This window comes from Microcaecilia unicolor, chromosome 2 (genome assembly GCF_901765095.1).
Source record: "Microcaecilia unicolor chromosome 2, aMicUni1.1, whole genome shotgun sequence".
NCBI classification, from domain to species: domain Eukaryota; kingdom Metazoa; phylum Chordata; class Amphibia; order Gymnophiona; family Siphonopidae; genus Microcaecilia; species Microcaecilia unicolor.
In genome coordinates, this window is record NC_044032.1 from 330629938 (window position 1) to 330649519 (window position 19582).

The 19582-nt window shown below is 49.6% G+C and overlaps 1 protein-coding gene across 3 annotated transcripts in view; it reads left to right on the forward strand.

Moving 5' to 3' along the window:
* The window catches only part of PCGF3 (polycomb group ring finger 3), a 711906-nt gene that overhangs the window by 534321 nt on the left and 158003 nt on the right, over positions 1 to 19582 (forward strand). The window lies entirely within an intron of this gene.

Below are 19582 nucleotides of genomic sequence, written 5' to 3' on the forward strand. Positions count from 1 at the left end.
TGCTGCTGCCACTTCTGTTAAGCAGCGGAAGGAACAAACTTCGCCCTGAGCCGGAGCCGTTGCCGCCACTTCTCTCCACACCAGCATAAGAACAAAAAGAAGCTCGGGGCCGTCAGTTTCCCATTCCGGGGACAGAGGACCGGTAGAGCCGACAGCGCATGCCCGAAGGCTTCTGCGGGCCCGCGCTTCTTTTCGTTATTGTGTCAGTGCTGCTGTAAAGAGGCCCGGAGGGAGAGAGAAACATGGCTAGAAAGGGTAGGGGAGTGAGGATGCTGGAGGAGAGAGAGAGAGAGAGTGGAAAAGAGCAGGGGAGAGCCAGCAGCCAGGGACATGGAAAAGAGCAAGGGAGAGCCGGAGAGAGATGGGGAGAGAAAGAGGGGGTTTGGAAAAAGAGCGGGGGGAGAGCCAGGGACAGCCAAAGAGAGATGGGGGGGGGGGGGGGAGAGAAAGAGGGGACATGGAAAAGAGCAGGGGAGATCCAGAGAGAAGATGCTGGATGAAAGAGGAGTACAGAGAGAGAAAGATGAGTGGAAAGATGGGGAGACAGGGGACATGGCAGGAGAGAGAGAGAAGCTGCTGGGGAGAAACTGGGGGAGACCCTAGTTGTCAGACGGAGAAATGCTGGATGAGAGGAGGGAGAAAGAGGGAAAATGCTGGAAGGAGGGGGCAGAAAGAGGGAAGACGCTGAATGGAAGGGTAGAGAGGGAAAGAGGAAAGACACTGGAAGGATGAGGAGAGAGAGGACATGCTGAATGGAAAAGGGTCGAGCGAGAGAGAACTGTCTAGAAGGAAGGGGAAATAGGAGACAATGGACGAAAGGATGGGAGAGGGTAATGGGTGGAAGGATGGAGAGAGAAAGAGGGATGATACTGGATGGAAGGGTAGGAGAGAAAGAGGAGATGCTGGACAGAAGGATGCAGAGAGAAAGATGGGAGATGCTGGATAGAAAGGGGAGAGGATAGAGTTAGTGAAAGACTGGAGAATAAGAAGGGGCATGGGGAGAACAAAAGTGAGGAAAAGATGAAAAGGAGGAAGTGACGTCATGAGCACGGATGGCTGCCTGAATCCATAGCTCCGTGGCACCCCCGCTATTAATTAGCGATATTAGCTTCCATCTACCTTGAACTTTGGATTTAACCCTGTTTCAGTTATATTTAATACTACCTGAGTGGGACCGGCTGTTCGATCTGCTGCTATGTCGGCGCTACGCAAAGAGAGCTCGCGGCTGCCTGTCAGGTCGGCTGGAAAGGATACGAGGCGCCATGTTGCATCCGAGTGTATTTCGCACTCTGACTCGGCGCTGTCTGCAACCAAGGCATGTTCTCTGAAAGCGTCTTGGGGGTTGTCAAAAGATTTAACTGAGTGCCTTACTGAGATTAGAGATGAGATCAAGGCGTCCAAAGAAGAGATACTGGAGCGTATGGACGTACTCTGTGCTGATTTGCGGGAACTCGGTGGAGGAGCGTGGAGGAGCTTGAGACACGTGTTGAGGCCCAAGATGAACTAAAGCGACGGATGCCCATTTTACGAATTTAATGGCTTCATACGGTGAAATGCAACACAAATTGGATGACTCGGAGAACCACGGGCGGCGTAACAATCTCCATTTGCGGGGGGGCCCCTGAATCGGGTGATAAAGAAGTGCCTGTTATTGCCCGGTTGATCTGTGGGAAATTGCTGGGATCAGAGGGTTTTGTAATAGAGAGAGCTCACAGGTCGTTGGTAAACCGGCGAACAACCGACCCCAGGACATTATAATTTACTTTGGATCTTATGCTGTAAATGAACAGGTGTTAACAGCGGGCTCGTCAGCTGAACTGTGTGGAGTATAACGAGGCGAAAGTCACGGTGTTTCAGGACTTATCTCAATTTATTTTGATTCAACGGCGTGCAATGAAGCCTGCATTAGATGTTTTGCTCCAGAACAAGATTCCATTCCAGTGGGCTTTCCCCTTTGCACTTTGTTTTACAGCTGGGGGGGGGGGGAGCTGCACCGGCTTCGTCTTCTACCTGAAGTTTGGAAGATCTTAAAGGAGACGGGTCTGACGAGGGCTGAAGTGCCTCCGGTTGATATGAATTCTACTGCTAGAGCCAAACTCCAACAATGGAAGTGAGTTGTCAGCAAGTCTAAGAACACTTAAGTAGTTATTGGCTCTATATACCTAGTTTAGTAGTCTGTTTTTGTATAGAGGCTAATTGAATTACTTTGTTAAATGATTATTTGCTATTTAGGAATGTAGCAGGTGTATGTAAAGGGGGCGAGGCTGATGCGAACGTGTGTGCGTGAAGGTAGGGTGATGTGTTTGGGCGTTAGGGTGGTTTTAGGAATAGGGGAGCTGAGCCCGAATCCGGCGGAGGCGATCTGCCTGTTGAACCTCAAGGCCGCGCCGCATCCCCGACCAGACAAGACCGCATGGGCTTAGTTGAACTGCCCAGGTCAGCCTGAACCAACCGGGCTGAACTAAAGCTTGACGCCGCTCAAAGGCCGAGTTCACTGACCCCGGGAGCCGCGCTGCGAACCCGGATCCGAGGATCGGCTCTCCATCGCTCCCGCTGCGGTGTAGGGGCTCAGGGTGTGAGGCGGCCTCGCAGTGCCGGTCGCCGAGTCTGCCGGATCTGTGCGTGCTCGCCCACATTCACCGCGCTCCCCGGCAGGAATTGCCCGGGACCGTCTCAGGCCAGTGCAGCCGACCCAGGTGGATATAACAAGGGAGCGCTCGTCCACCTACCTCGCGGCGCGACCGGCCCTGTAGCCCGATCCCCACACTACCCGACCAGCCACGTGGTCGCGGCCTGCCCCCATCCGCATGTAGTGAGTGTCAATCCTTCGGTCCCTGCGGCGCTGACTTCCACGAGCACTCAATCTGCTCTCTTGCTCTGAGGGCGGCGTGTGTGGCAGCCCAGCTGCTCCAGCTTGCTCCGATCCGCACGATCCAGCTTCTCCCTGCTTGCCTGCCCCGGTCCATCTACCCCAGCTTGCTCCAGCCTGCCTGATCCTGCTTCTCCCTGGCTGCTCCAGTCCAGCCTGCTCCAGCCTGCCAGATCCTGCCTCTCCCTGCCTGCTCCAGTCCACCAACTACAGCTTGATCCAGTTTACCTGATCCAACATCCTCCTGCTTGCCCCGGTCCAACTACCCCAGCTTGCTCCAGCTAGCCTGATCCTGCTTCTCCCTGGCTGCCCCAGTCCAGCTTGCTCCAGCCTGCCAGATCCAGTCCATCGGCTCCAGCTTGTCCCATCGGCTCCAGCTTGTTCCAGTTCAACTGATCCAGCCTCTTCCTACTTATTCATCTTCTCCTGCCTGCCTGATCCTGCTTCTCCCTGGCTGCTCCAGTCCATCGGCTCCAGCTTGTTCAAGTTCATCTGTTCCAGCTACTTCCTGCCTGTTCATCTACTCCAGCCTGCCCGATCCTGCTTCTCCCTGGCTGCTCCAGTCCATCGGCTCCAACTTGTCCCATCGGCTCCAGCTTGTTCCAGTTCAACTGATCCAGCTACTTCCTGCCTGTTCATCTACTCCAGCCTGCCCGATCCTGCTTCTCCCTGACTGCTCCAGTCCATCGGCTCCAGCTTGTCCCATCGGCTCCAGCTTGTTCCAGTTCAACTGATCCAGCCTCTTCCTACTTATTCATCTTCTCCAGCTTGCCTGATCCTGCTTCTCCCTGGCTGCTCCAGTCCTTCGGCTCCAGCTTGCTCCATCGGCTCCAGCTTGTCCCAGTTCATCTGATCCAGCTACTTCTTGCCTGTTCATCTACTCCAGCCTGCCCGATCCTGCTTCTCCCTGGCTGCTCCAGTCCATCGGCTCCAGCCTGCCTGTTCCAGTCCACATGCTCCAGCCTGCTTGTTCCAGTCCATCTGCCCCACCATGTTTCAACTCGCCTGATCCAGCCACTAGCCAATCAACCTGTCTGCTAGCCAATCACCTGTTCCCGCCTGCCTGCTAGCCAATCAACCTGCCTGCTCAGCCATTGACTTACCTACCTGCCTGCCAGATTTTCAGCCATAGACTTACCTAATCGCCAACCCAAAACCTTGCTTCAAGCCCTATCTATCTGCCTAATACTTCAGTCATTACAGACTCACCCACTAACACTTGTTAACTGCTCAACACCTCAGTCACTATATAGTCACCTGCTACACCTCAGTCACTACCTATGGCCCCTGTCCATGTTCTCTTCCTTGCCCTGTCCCTTCCTAATCTTCTTTCCCCCCCACTCCCACTGTCTACCATTAGAACTACCCGCTGCCCTCCCACCCTGCCCGCAACCACAATACCCTATTCACCTCCATCCCTCACCTCACCATCCCTCTTGTCCCCTCCTCCTTCCTGGCTCTCAACCTTCGGCACTTCCTTCCTGCCATTAACCCATCCCCTTTCCTCCTAAGTACACCCCGTCTTCGTCGCCTTCGTCGCCCGACCTCCCCCACCCTCCTCCGCACTCTCTTGCTCCTCCTCCTGCTATCCGCAGGAGACATTAACCCTAATCCGGGTCCCCCCCACCTGTCCCCATCCTATCCTTGTGAACGGTCCCGCGATGTTTCCAATCTCGTCTCTATTCCCCTCCTTCCCCCCTCCTCCCTCCCCTTCTCATGCGCCTTGTGGAATGCCCACTCAGTCTGCAACAAACTGCCTCTCACCCACGATCTCTTTATCTCTCGCTCCCTTCAATTGCTCGCCCTAACCGAAACCTGGATCTCCCCGGAAGACTCTGCCTCAGTTGCAGCCCTCTGCCATGGAGGCTATCTCTTCTCCCACACGCCCCGCCCAATCGGCCGCGGCGGAGGCGTTGGGCTACTACTATCACCCTCCTGTAGTTTCCAACCCCTCCACCTACCGCAATCGCACTGCTTCCCATCCTTCGAAGTCCATTCCATCCGGCTATTTTACCCGCTACCACTCAGAGTGGCAGTCATTTACCGCCCCCCGGATAAATCCTTCCCTTCCTTCCTTACCGACTTTGATGCTTGGCTCTCTGTCTTTCTTGACCCCTCATCTCCGTCCCTCATTCTCGGAGACTTTAACGTACATGCTGATGACCTATCCGACCCCCATACTTCTAAGTTCCTCACCCTAACATCCTCCTTCAACCTCCAGCTGTGCTCCACCACCCCTACTCACCGTGACGGACATTGTCTTGACCTCGTCCTCTCATCCTCCGGCTCACCCTCCGATTTCCACGTCTCAGCTCTTCCTCTCTCCGACCATCACCTGATCACATTCACACTTCTTCACTCCCCCCCCCCCCCACCCCGTCCAACTTTAACCACCACCTCCAGGAACCTCCAGGCTATTGACCCCTCCACCCTATCATCTACTATCTCTAATCTCCTCCCCTCCATCACGTCCCTCGTAACTGTCGACACAGCGGTCTCCGCTTACAATACCGCTCTCTCCTCTGCTTTGGACACCCTCGCGCCATCCATCTCCCGTCCCACAAAGCGCACCAATCCCCAGCCCTGGCTGACTCCTTGCATCCGTTACCTTCGCTCCTGCACCCGATCCGCTGAGCGCCTCTGGAGGAAATCTCGTACCCTTTCAGACTTCCTCCACTACAAATTCATGCTATCCTCCCTCCACTCCTCCCTATTCCGTGCAAAACAGGACTACTACACCCAATTGACCAATTCTCTCAGCTCCAACCCTCGTCGTCTCTTCACCACCCTTAACTCCCTCCTAAAAGTGCCCCCCGCTCCTACTCCCCCTTCTCTCTCTCCTCAATCACTGGCCGACTACTTCCGCGACAAAGTGCAAAAGATCAACCTTGAGTTCACGACCAAACCTCCACCTCCCCTTCACCCTTTAACCCTCTCCCTCAACCAACCTACCCAGGTCTCCTTCTCCTCCTTTCCTGAGATCACCGAGGATTAAACTTCCCGCCTTCTTTCCTCCTCGAAATGCACCACCTGTTCCTCTGATCCCATCCCCACCAACCTACTCAACACTATCTCCCATACTGTCACCCCCGCCATCTGTCGCATCCTCAACCTCTCTCTCTCCACGGCAACTGTCCCTGACACCTTCAAACACGCTGTTGTCACACCTCTCCTAAAAAAACCTTCACTTGACCCTACCTGCCCCTCTAACTACCGCCCCATCTCTCTTTTACCCTTCCTTTCCAAATTACTTGAGCGCGCCGTTCACAGCCGCTGCCTTCATTTTCTCTCCTCTCATGACATCCTCGATCCACTTCAATCCGGTTTTCGCCCCCTGCACTCGACAGAAACAGCACTCTCTAAAGTTTGCAATGACCTGCTCCTGGCCAAATCCAGAGGTCATTACTCCATCCTCATCCTCCTCGATCTTTCCGCCGCGTTTGACACTGTCAACCATGATTTACTTCTTGCCACGTTATCCTCTTTTGGATTCCAAGGCCCTGTCCTCTCCTGGTTCTCCTCTTATCTCTCCCACCGCACCTTCAGGGTACACTCCCATGGATCTTCCTCCACTCCCATCCCATTATGTGTTGGAGTTCCCCAGGGATCTGTCCTTGGACCCCTTCTCTTCTCAATCTACACCTCTTCCCTGGGCTCGCTGATCTCGTCTCATGGTTTCCAGTATCATCTTTATGCCGATGACACTCAGCTATACCTCTCCACACCTGACATCACCGCGGTGACCCAGGCCAAGGTATCGGCCTGTTTATCCGACATCGCGGCATGGATGTCCAACCGCCACCTGAAGCTGAACATGTCCAAGACCGAGCTCCTCGTCTTTCCTCCCAAACCCACTTCTCCTCTTCCTCCACTCTCTATCTCTGTTGATAACACCCTCATCCTCCCCGTCCCATCTGCCCGCAACCTCGGAGTCATCTTTGACTCCTCCCTCTCCTTCTCTGCGCATATCCAACAGACTGCCAAGACCTGTCGCTTCTTCCTCTTCAACATCAGCAAAATTCGCCCTTTCCTCTCTGAGCACACCACCAGAACTCTCGTCCACGCTCTCATTACCTCTCGCCTTGATTACTGCAACTTACTCCTCACCGGCCTCCCACTCAGCCATCTATTCCCCCTTCAATCAGTTCAGTACGCTGCTGCACGTCTTATATTCCGCCAAAACCGATATACTCATATCACCCCTCTCCTCAAGTCACTTCATTGGCTTCCAATCAGATATCGCATACAATTCAAGCTCCTCCTCCTTACCTACAAGTGCACTCAGTCTGCGGCTCCTCACTACCTCTCCACCCTCATCTCCCCCTATGTTCCCGCCCGTAACCTCCGCTCACAGGACAAAGCCCTTCTCTCAGTACCCTTCTCCACCACTGCCAACTCCAGGCTCCGCTCATTCTGCCTTGCTTCACCCTATGCCTGGAACAATCTTCCTTTACCCATACGCCATGCCCCCTCCCTACCCATCTTCAAATCTCTGCTTAAAACTCACCTCTTCTATGCTGCCTTCAGCACCTAACCGCTCTAGATAGACAGAATGCCCCTATCTATCCACTCTATCAGATTAACTGTTCACTCGTCCTCTAGATTGTTCACTTGTCTTTAGATTGTTCTCTTGTCTTTTAGATTGTAAGCTCTTTGAGCAGGGACCGTCCTTCTATGTCTAAATTGTACAGCGCTGCGTAACCCTAGTAGCGCTTTAGAAATGCTAGTTAGTAGTAGTAGTAGTCTGTTTTTGTATAGAGGCTAATTGAATTACTTTGTTAAATGATTATTTGCTATTTAGGAATGTAGCAGGTGTATGTAAAGGGGGCGAGGCTGATGCGAACGTGTGTGCGTGAAGGTAGGGTGATGTGTTTGGGCGTTAGGGTGGTTTTAGGAATAGGGGAGATGATTGTGCTTGGGTGGGGGTGGCTGGGAGGTGGTCCGGGGTGGTGCTATGTTTGTGGTAGACTCTTACTCTTGTTTTCCCAGATAGAGGTGTTGAGGTTTCTGTCTGGTGGCTATTTGGTTGGTGGGGGGATGAGGATGGGGGGCGGGGGTGGGGATCTTTGCTCGGGGTTGGAAAGGGGGGAGGGGGGTTTGTGGGGGGTTCTTTCTTTGTCTTTTTCTCCCACTCTGCCCCCTTTCTTCTGTCTTTGGTTTGGGCTTGTCACCTTACTTCTTATTCTTTGGCTCACACATATTGTTGACTAAATGAGTACGGACTTAAAGTTTTTGGCGTATAATGTCAAGGGTCTGAATTCTCCACAAAAGCATCAGAAACTATTTAAGGAACTAGCGTTCCAAAAAGCGCATGTATTCCTCCAGGAGACTCATTTAAAGCAGGAACATGAAAAGTTATTAGCTCATCATCATTACCCACATGTCTTTTGTGCTTCCGCTGCTGATGCATCAAGGAAGCGGGGGGTTGCTATCCTAATTCATTCGTCATTACAGGTTTAAGTGGTTGAAGTTCGGCAGGATCCTGCAGGTAGATTTTTATGTCTACAGGTTCTATTGAATAATTTTGCTTTCTCTTTGATTGCTGTATATGCGCCCAACGAATCTCAGGGGAAATGTTTTGTGAAGCTTGGTGTAAAGCTGTACAATCTGATCCCTATGGTAAATTGGTCTTGGGAGGTGACTTTAATGCATCTTTGGACCTGTCCGTAGATAGGTCTGGAGGGGCGTCAAAGTTTGATGTTATAAATTCTAAAGCCCTGGGGGACTTGGTAAAGAAATACAATGATATACAAAACTCTAGCGGAAAAATATTTTTGAAAACAATTGTGTTTTATCACTGTTAAGGAGAAAAGCCCTCAGAAACCGTCAGCACACGGCTGTAGGTTTTAAGCGATGTTATGATTTTATTTTTTTAACTATTGCTCAGGTTCTATCATGGGGCATAAAAACTCCTTCAGGTGTTTAAATATGATTTTGCTTTTTGTCTATGATTACTGTTAACAAACTTTAAATGACCAGCATCAAAACATGAGAAGGCACTTAGCTGTGTGTAGCTTTAAAAAGCACTCTCTGCTTAGCGTTCAGCACTCTCTGCTTAGCGTTCGGCGGGGGCCTCCTTTTCATCCCGAAAACAAGGCTTCATCAGGAACTGAGTACAGAATACTGATGGTGTAAATCTGTGTGGAGAAAAGTTATTAAAGTTATATCAGATGTCGCAAAAATCAGCACAGAATAAAAGTAAAGTCACCCATGGATACATACTTCAAAATGGAAACACTCAAAATCTAAGATGGCGTCTCAGCGTCATCACTTGCACATTTGGTTTAAATAAGCTCATCAATTTAGAAAAAAAGCTAATGAGATACTTAGTAGAAAACGTGCCAATCTATGCAGCTGTTTAAACCATTAGGTTCTAATGTGTTTAGATTGAAGATCCATTTAGCTTCTTTCCTTTGTAGTTTCAGCTTGCGATCCCCTCCTCTGTTTGATAAAGCAATTTTGTCAATTGCACAGCATTGCAGATCCTCAAACCTATGATTTTTTGACAGGCAGTGTTCAACTAATGGTTCCTTACGAACCTGTCTGCGAATATTAGACCTGTGCTCAAGAATTCTGATCTTAAGGGCTCTAGGTCATCCCTATATATGTCTTATTACAGGGACAACTGATCGCATAAACAACGTGATCAGACAAGCAGTTTGTAAAATGACGTAAGTTGTAAGTCTTATTTGTACTGTGATTGACAAACTGTTTGATCTGTTTAGTGATGGGACAAATTTGACAAAAGTCCACATTTGAAATGACCAAGAATTTTGTTATCATATTTTTTGTAAAGTTTCAAATCTCTTTTAAATGAAGTTTTCCTGTAAACTTCTCTAGATCAATGTTGAATTGAAATTTGAGGACGGAATGAAAGAAAGACCTTTGGACAAAACAGATTATTTTGTCGGCGTAAGGGTCCTATTGAATAAATTTATAATGGTTGTGTTTACTTCTGTGAACGGGTCCACGGTCTGTTTCTCTGGTTCCAGATCCTTCTTCGATTTCCTCTTCCTCGTCTTTGGTATCTCGAATCTAAAAAAAAAGACTGTTTGCTGCTTTTATTCGAAGAGTCATCACTGCTGCTGGAAGATGAAGAGTCATAAAACCGCAGTTCTTTTTTGCTGGATGTAGATGATGATTCTTCAAATTGCATCCATGGATATACGTTATTAGCTGCATAGTCTTTCTCATCCCTTGTTAATTTTTTAAGTTCAGACTTTTTGATATTTTCTTGGCACTTTTCCAGATTCTCTTTGAAATTAGAGTGCTGTTTCTCAAACTCAGCAAGAGTGGTTTCATTTTTTAATTTGACTAAAGCAGAATCTAGATCTTCCTTCATTTTATTTAAACAATATTGACTTCTTTCAATAATAAGCAACATAAGGTCAAATGAACATTTATTGAGAATTTTATTCCATTTATTTGGGCGCCATTTATAGAATCTGGGGGGGGGGGGGGGGGGGTAACATAGTATTCTATAAATTCCATGCAAAAGTGGGAGTCCAGACCATGTTCTACCCAGTTCCGCCAATGTGTTTGCCTACCTATTAAAAACATGCTGTCTGATATGTGCAGATTTACTGAATAGCGCTGAGGCAGGTTTTCGGCATTCATACCTATATGCCAGTATTTTAAACAGTAATGTAATCAGCATGTAAATCTTACTTTATAGAATTACCCCCTATATAGCTGAAACCAGATTTCTCTCTAATATAGGTATTAAATAGCCATGAAAAGCTACATCTGGTGTGACAGCAAGGCCCTAGATCCCTTTTCTTGTCCTACACAGACCCTGCTTGAATACCTTCTACACTTATCAGAGTCTGGTCTCAAGACCAACTCAGTAAGGGTTCATCTTAGGACAATTAGTGCTTTTCATCAACGTGTAGAAGGTCAGCCTATCTCTGGACAGCCTTTAGTAGAGTTTCATGAGAGGTTTGCTTTTGTCAAAGCCCCCAGTCAAACCTTCCCCAGTGTCATGGGATCTCAACGTCGTCCTCACCCAGCTGATGAAAGCTCCTTTTGAGCCACTGAGTTCCTACCATCTGAAGTGGCTAGTGCTGGGCAGACTTATACTGTCTGTGCCAGAGCTGGTGGTTAGGAGGCGGGGATAGTGCTGGGCAGACTTATACGGTCTGTGCCAGAGCCGGTGGTGGGAGGCGGGGCTGGTGGTTGGGAGGCGGGGATAGTGCTGGGCAGACTTATACGGTCTGTGCCCTGAAGAGGACAGATACAAATCAAGGTCAGGTATACACAAAAAGTAGCACATACGAGTTTATCTTGTTGGGCAGACTGGATGGACCGTGCAGGTCTTTTTCTGCCGTCATCTACTATGTTACTATGTATCTGTGAACTCTTTGTCGTCAATGAAACATTGTGGAGCCTTATTCATCCTAAGACCTGTTGGAATTATTCCTTTTTTACAGTATTCGATCAAAAGATTTAACTCAATTTTGATGATATTTTTGTTCTTTAAGGTAACCCAGGGTTTGAGATTATTCCTTTTACTCACATTCACACGACTCCTATTCTCGTATTGATTATGTACTAATGGACGTATCGTTGTCTTTCTGGAATTAGCCCCATTAATATCTCGGACCATTCCCCGGTTTGGGTGCAGTTGTCATCCTTTTGTGATGAAGGCCGAGATAGCAGGTGGACCTTGAATATTTCCTTGTTAAGGGATGATAGTGTTGTAGCTAAATATTGTACACTTTTGAAGGAGTATTTAGACATGAATTTAGCCTGTGGACCGTCTATGGGAATTGTTTGGGATGCGTTGAAGGCAGTCTCTTGGGGGGGGGGGGGGGGGGTTTCTTACAACAGGCTAGTGGTTGGGCTTGGGCCTGGCGAAAGGAGATAGCTAACTGTATGTTTCAGCTGTCTAACTTGGAGAATACTCATAAGTCCTCACCTTCGACAGCAATCCTGAGGAAGATTCAGGCTCTCTGTCTGAGATTAGATAATATCTACACAGATCAATTGCAATTTATTCGGGGTCAGCAACAGCTTATTCAGTACTTTAATCATAATAAACCGGGTCGTTCATTGGTCCTTAAGTTGAAGCAGTGTAGATTTGATCGTACAATTCTTCGTATTGGAGATGGTAAGAATACTATGTTGTATAAATCTTCTTTGATTCGCCAGAGGTTTTAGTCCTATCAATCTTTATATTCGGCTGATTCTACAATTCGCTCAGACTCTATTGGGTCCTTCTTATCCTCTCAGAATTTACCTTCCTTGACAGAGGAGCAGCGTTCTATGTTAGTTGGTGTTATCCAGGTAGATGAAGTTGTTAAAGTTCTTAAGGATTTACCATAGAAATTATTTATGTAATATTCTCGACGACTTAGTCTGATGTAAACTCCTTCAGTTGTAAAGAAAGAGCGAGCAATATTTGATAATTGTGAGATAAAATAGTCTGAACATGTAATGATGCTAATCTTGTGCAAAAATAACAAGAATATAAGCACAAGTGTAATGAAAAAGGATGATAAGCACATATTAAGGTGAGAGAAAGAAATGTTACACCTATGAGACTCCCACCATTTGAAAAAGAGCATATTAATATATAAAATAGTAATATTTTTTTATTTATTATTTATTTATTTATTCTTGTTCATTTGTTCAAGATTATTGGAACTCTGTATGGAACACAATATCATCTACCTTGAATATTCAAGATGTTTTAACATATAACATAGTCATATTTGGATCCCTAATGATACAATCACCACTAGACAAATATCAAGCACAATTATTAGACTTAATGTTACATCAAGCTTTAAGAACCCTTTTCTTTTGTTGGAAAGACCTTACCAAAGTAACGTATTTAACTTGGTGGAATTCTGTGTGTATATTAGCTAAATATGAATATGCTGCGGCTGAAAAATATAACTCACTTGTTAAATACAATAAAATATGGTCTTCTTTACTAGATCAACTACATAATAACCTCTCTTAGAGTTGAATTTATGTATGATCATGACTTGTTATAGCAATAATTCTTGTATAATCTTAGTCTGAACGTGTATGCTGATGCTTTATTATTGTTAATCTGTTATGCTGGTTATTTGCTTTTATATTAGCCATTTGTTATTGACTACAAAACACAATAAAAATATTGGAACAAAAAAAGTTCTTAAGGATTTGCCCATTGCGAAATCCCCAGGCTTAGATGGCTTACCGAATGATTTGTATAGGATGTTTAGAGGAGAGTTGGCTCCTCTCCTGGTGGAGATTCTTAATGGTATTCGAGAGGGGGAGACTCTCCCGCCATCTATGCTGGAAGTTTGGATAGCTGTGATGCCGAAACCTGGCAAAGACAAGACTGATTGCGCTTTGTACAGACTCATTAACATTCTCAATTCGGATGTAAAGATTTTAGCTAAGGTTTTGGCAAATTGATTAGCCAAGGTCCTTCCTGATTTAATACATCCCGATCAAGTTGGGTTTGTTCCACAAAGGCAAGCAAAAGGCAATGTATGTAGAATGGTTCATTTGCTTCATGTAGCTACAAATTTTAAAATTCCGATGTGCCTTTTGGGCCTTGATGCGGAGAAGGCATTCGATCGTGTTCATTGGCCCTTTATGTTCAGTGTTGTGGAGCGAATGGGGTTTGGATCGGGGTTTAGGGACTGGACCCAAGCACTTTACAACTCTCCTAGAGCATGTGTGCGAATTAATGGTGGGAATTGTTCGATGTTCTCCTTGTTTAGGGGGACGAGGCAGGGTTGCCCTCTCTCGCCAATGCTATTCGCTTTGGTTATGGAACCTCTCGCTATTGCAATTAGGTCTAATATCTCGGGCATTGAAGTGGGTGGGAGTATAAGCTTGCAATGTTTGCCAATGACATCTTGCTTTCTTTAACCAAACCGTTAATCTCTATGCCTAACTTGCTTAAGCTTCTGGCGGAATATTCAGCAGTGTCGGGCTTTAAGCTTAATATGGATAAGTCGGAAGCTATGGCCATTGGTATTCCCCATCCAAATCTACAGGCCTTACAGCAAGCTTTTTCTTTCAGGTGGGTCACTCGAGGTTTAAATATTTGGGGATTCTCCTTACCCAGAATTTCTTTGATTTATTTTCAGCTAATTACCTTTCTCTTTTACGGGAAATATATAAGGATTTAGAGACTTGGAGTTCTATTGATTTGTCATGGTTTGGTCGGATTGCTTCGTTGAAAATGAATGTGTTGCCTTGTTTGTTGTACCTTTTCCAGGTTCTCCCTCTTCGTCTGTCGCGTAACTTCTTGTCGGGTATCCAAGATCGCTTTTTCCATTTCATTGGGCGAATAAAAAGCCTCGTCTCTCGAAAACTTTGCTATATAGGGATCAAAAAAAGGGGGGGTTTAGGTGTCCCTAATTTGCACTGGGTACTATAAGGCGGCCCAGGCTCGAGCTGCAATAGAATGGTTCCATGCTAGTTCCCATAAATGATGGATCTGTCTGGAACAGAATTTGGTAGGCTCATGCCCTCTGCGTTCCTTGATGTGGATTCCTCGTAGTAACCGTTCGTTGGGCCGGACCTTGTGTCCTTCTATTCTGTCCACTCTTCATTATTGGGATGGTCTCTTTATTAAAACGCATCGGAGAAAATATTTCTTCACTCAACGTGTATTTAAACTCTGGAATTCGTTGCCAGTGAATGTGTAAAGGCGGTTAGCTTAGCGGAGTTTAAAAAAGGTTTGGATGGCTTCCTAAAGGAAAAGTCCATAGACCATTATTAAATGGACTTGGGGAAAATCCACTATTTCTGGGATAAGCAGTATAAAATGTTTTGTACTTTTTTGGGGGATCTTGCCAGGTATTTGTGATCTGGATTGGCCACTGTTCCATATCATCAAGCAGATCAATCCATACACTGGTGGGTTGTGTCCATCTACCAGCAGGTGGAGATAGAGAGCAATTTTTTGCCTCTCTGTATGTGGTCATGTGCTACCAGGAAATCCTCAGTATTCTCTCTATCTAGCAGGTGTGTGGTCACACACAGCAGCTCTGGCTTGGTCTCCACGCCTATTTACTTAGGCTTTGTTGAGTACCTGGGGTTGAGGGCTGTTCGTGAGCAAGTGCAAACCTGGTGGTGCCAGGTCCCGCCTTTTCTCCCCCCTCCCGCTGGCTCCGTTTAAAAAAAAGAAAAACAATCTTGAAGCAGAAAAGATTTTCCTTGCAGCTGCTCACTGGGACACAATTCGTTGCAGCTCAGAGCAAGAAGCAGGTAATTTTACCTTTTCCTAGCGGGCAGGGGGTTCCCCGAACGTTTCCCTCATGGATCATGGCGTCGGATGGTAAGGGCGCGAAAAAGCGCTCCCCGGACCACGATCGCGCGGCTAGTGGGGAGGCGCGGGGATCGGAGGCAGAGAAGCCTTTTTTTGCTGATTTAGCTGGTTTTTCCTCCGCTGGGGCGTTGGCGGCTTTTCCCGCCTTAGGCGCCCATCCCCCGATGTCCACCCTTCCGATGTTTGCCGCCCATGCAGCTCGGACGGCCTCTGGTATGGCTGCCTTTGAGTTGGGCGGCGGTAAGAAGATGGCGAAGTTTAAGCGCCATGCTTCCTGCGTGGCTCCTTTGCGGAGTGACGCGCCGGATGCCATTTTGGATGTGCAGCGTGCCTCTCCCTCGCTCTATGGAGTGGAGGTTGAGAGTTCCTCTAGGGCTGTGGCCCAGGTTGCAGAAGTGCACAAACAGGGGGGTTCCTCTCCCGATTTTATTTTGTTGCTGCATCAGGCCTTTCAACTGCAAAACGCTGCTCCTCCCCTGTCAGATATGGGGGCAGAGGCTTCCCTGATCAAGCGCCCTCGGGTGGACCTTCAGGACTTGGGGGACTGTCTCCTCTGATGTAGATGAGGGCAGCGTCTCTGAGTTCTCCCAAAGGTCCCTTGGGGATTCTTTTGAGGCTGATCCTCACCCTGATGGGGGAGATGACCCCTCTGCAGCGCGGCTTTTTCGCTCAGAGGAATTGCCTAACCTGTTAGTTCAGACTATGAGCATCTTGAGTATTTCCTCTCCGGAGGAAGGCCCTCCTTCATCCTCGGCGGGCTCTGCTATTATGTTGGGAACCAAGCGCCATTCCAGGACCTTCCACATCCATGAAGCCATAAAAACTCTAATTTCGGCTCAATGGGATTCTCCACGGTAGCCAGGGCCATGACTCGTCTGTACCTTCTGCCAGAGGGTGAACAGGAGGCCTTGCGCTGGCCGGCAGTGGACTCTGTAATCACTGCGGTGACAAAAAAGACGGCTTTGCCGGTGGAAGGTGGCTCTGCCCTTAAGGATTGACAGGACAGGAAATGGGAAGCAGCCTTAAAGTTAGCCTTTGAGGCGGCCGCCTTGAGTTTGCAGGCCTCGGTTTGCGGCTCCTATGTGGCCAGGGCATGCCTGATGGTGGTGCAGCGGGCCTCCCCCTCGGATCCTTCCTTGAGGGCGGATTGGCCAGTCCTGGAGTCGGGCTTGGCTTACTTGGCAGACTTGTATGATATTGTGAGAACCTCGGCTAAAGGTATGTCTCAGACAGTCTCTGCCCGTCTATGGCTATGGCTTAAGCATTGGTCAGCTGACCATGCTCCAAATCCCGCTTAGCCAAGATGCCTTTTAAGGGCAGGCTGCTCTTCGGGGATGAGCTGGACAAGATTGTGACGGATCTCGGCAGTTCTAAAGGCAAGAGGTTGCCGAAGGTCAAGGCAAGGGCCAGCGGTGCTCGCCCTGGTTCCTCTAAGGGCCGTTTTCAAGAAGCCCGTCGGTATCGCACGGGCAAGTCGGGCTCCTCCTCCTCCTTCAAGCAGAGGTTCTCCCCGAAGCAGCATTCCTTTCGCAGAGACCGCCGCTCAGGAGGTTCTTCCTCCGGTCCTCCCCCAAGGTCTCGTACCCAATGACGGGGTCCTGGTCCATGGCCCAGAGCAGATAGGAGGAAGGCTGTCCTGTTTTCTGGGCGAGTGGACCAGGGTAACTTCAGACGCTTGGGTTCTAGAAGTCATCAGAGACCGGCTATAAGTTGAAGTTCTGCCGGCCCTGAGAGACGGGTTCATGAACTCTCCCTGCAAGTCTCCCTCAAAGTGGCAGCAGTTCAGCAGACTCTGGACAACTTGCTCCGCCTTGGGGCGGTGGTCCCAGTGCTTGTAGAGCAGCGTGGCACAGGACGTTACTCCAAGGGAGTCAATCGGGCCTTGCGAATACGGCATTTCCGTATGGAGACTCTCCGCTACTTGATTGCTGCGGTACAAGAAGGAGAATTCCTGGCATCCTTGAATATCAAGGAAGCTTATCTGCACATTCCCATCTGGCCGCCTCATCAGCGCTTCCTGTGCTTTGCAGTGCTGGGCCAGCACTTCCAGTTCAGAGCCCTCCCGTTCAGGTTGGCTACGGCTCCGCGGACCTTCTCCAAAGTGATGGTGGTCATTGTGGCTTATCTCCGCAAGGAAGGAGTGCAAGTCCATCCCTACCTGGACGACTGGCTGATTCGAGCTCCCTCCTTTGCGGAGTGTGGGAGAGCGATGGACAGGGTCATTGCTCTTCTGAGCTCCCTGGGACGGATCATCAACCGGGAGAAAAGTCAGCTGCGCCCGTCTCAGTCCCTGGAGTATCCGGGTGTTCGGTTCGACACCCAAGTGGGCAGAGTGTTCCTGCCGGACAACCGGAGCCTCAAGCTTCAGGCCCAGGTGGGCCGGTTCCTAGCCTCCTCAGCTCCTCGGGCTTGGGATTATGTGCAACTGTTGGGCTCCATGATGGTCACGATGGAGGTAGTGCGCTGGGCCAGGGCCCATATGAGACCACTACAGCACTCTCTTCTGTGGCGCTGGACTCCAGTTTTGGAGGATTACGCAGTTCGCCTTCCCCTGGACCTGGCCGTGAGAAGGGCGCTAAGTTGGTGGCTGAGGTCAGACAAGTTGTCAGCTGGTATGCCTCTCACATCCCCAGAGTGGATTGTCGTTACGACGGACGCCTGCTGGACGGGCTGGGGAGCCCACTGCCTAGGAAGGACAGCGCAGGGGATATGGTCTCCGGTGGAGGCGAAGTGGTCCATCAACCTCTTGGAACTTCGGGCCATTAAGTTGGTGCTTCAAGTGTTTCTTCAGGTACTGATACTGAAGCCGGTTCACGGCTGTGGCCTATGTCAATCGCCAGGGAGGTACCAGGAGCGCCCTCCTAGCCAGGGAGGCCATGAAGTTATGCCAGTGGGCAGAGGCGAATCTGGACCAGCTGTCGGCGGCTCACATTGCGGGAGTCCTGAATGTCGAGGCGGACTTTCTCAGTCGCCATTCCTTGGATCCCGGAGAGTGGCAGCTGTCTGCTCGGGTGTTCTCGGAGATTACGAAGCGCTGGGGCATGCCGACCTTGGATCTGATGGCGACCTCAGCCAATTGGCAAGTGCCGCGGTTCTTCAGCAGAGGACAGGACCCTCGATCTCTGGGGGTCGATGCTCTTCTCCAGCAGTGGCTGGTACAGGAGCTTCTCTACATGTTCCTGCCTTGGCCTATGATGGGCAGAATTCTCGGCCGGGTGGCGAAACACCCAGGCTGGGTGGCCCTGGTGGGTCCAGACTGGCCCAGACGCCCTTTGTATGCGGACCTGATCCGGCTTTCCATGGACAGTCCTCTGTGGCTACCAGCGGAGCGGGCCCTCTTACATCAGGGTCCCGTGGTGATGGAGGATCCCTCCCCCTTTGGTCTTACAGCCTGGCTCTTGAGCGGAAGCGGCTGAAGAAGGGCTTCTCGGACATGGTCATCGCCACTATGCGGAGAGCACGGAAGCGCTCTACTACTACGTACGCCAGGGTATGGCATACCTTTGTATCATGGTGCGAGGCAGGATCCCTGTCGCCCTTCACGGCGCCAATTGCTTCAGTGTTGGCATTCCTGCAAGAAGGTCTGGAGAAAGGCCTGTCGCTCAGTTCTCTTAAGGTCCAGGTAGTGGCTCTAGCTTGCTTCAGGAGTCGCCTGAAGGGTGCTTCCCTGGCTTCTCAGCCAGATGTGGTGCGTTTTCTCAAAGGGGTTAATCACCTACGCCCTCCTCTGTACTCGATAGTGCCTACGTGGAATCTCAATCTGGTGCTGCGGGCCTTGCAGAAGCCGCCCTTTGAGCCATTATCGCGGCTGTCTCTGAAGGACCTGACGTTGAAAGCGGTCTTTTTGGTGGCAATCGCTTCGGCCAGGAGGGTTTCCGAGCCCCAGGTGCTCTCATGTAGAGAGCCGTTCCTGCGGTTCACGGAGGCAGGAGTGTCTATTCGCCCAGTGCCTTCCTTCCTGCCCAAGATTGTTTCTCGCTTCCATGTGAATCAGCAGCTTTGTCTACCCTCCTTTCGTAGGGAGGATTATCCAGAGGAGTATCGTGCTCTCAGATGCCTGGATGTTATGTGAGTTATCATCAGATACTTGGAAGTGACCAACGGTTTCCGGAAGTCGGATCACCTCTTCGTGCTGTTCGCGGGCCCCCGTAGGGGTCTGTAGGCATCTAAACCTACCGTGGCACGATAGTTCAAGGAAACGATTGCGGCGGCTTATGTGGCTATAGGGAAGGTGCTGCCTATCCAGCTGAAGGCTCATTCTACTAGAGCCAAGGCGGCTTCGATGGCAGAGTCCAGGTCAGTTTCCTTGGAGGAGATTTGCAGATCGGCGACTTGGGCGTCGGCTCATACCTTCTCACGGCATTATCGCTTGGACGTGGCAGCACGGGCCGAGGCCCAGTTTGGGGCTTCAGTGTTGCGTTCTGGGATTTCCA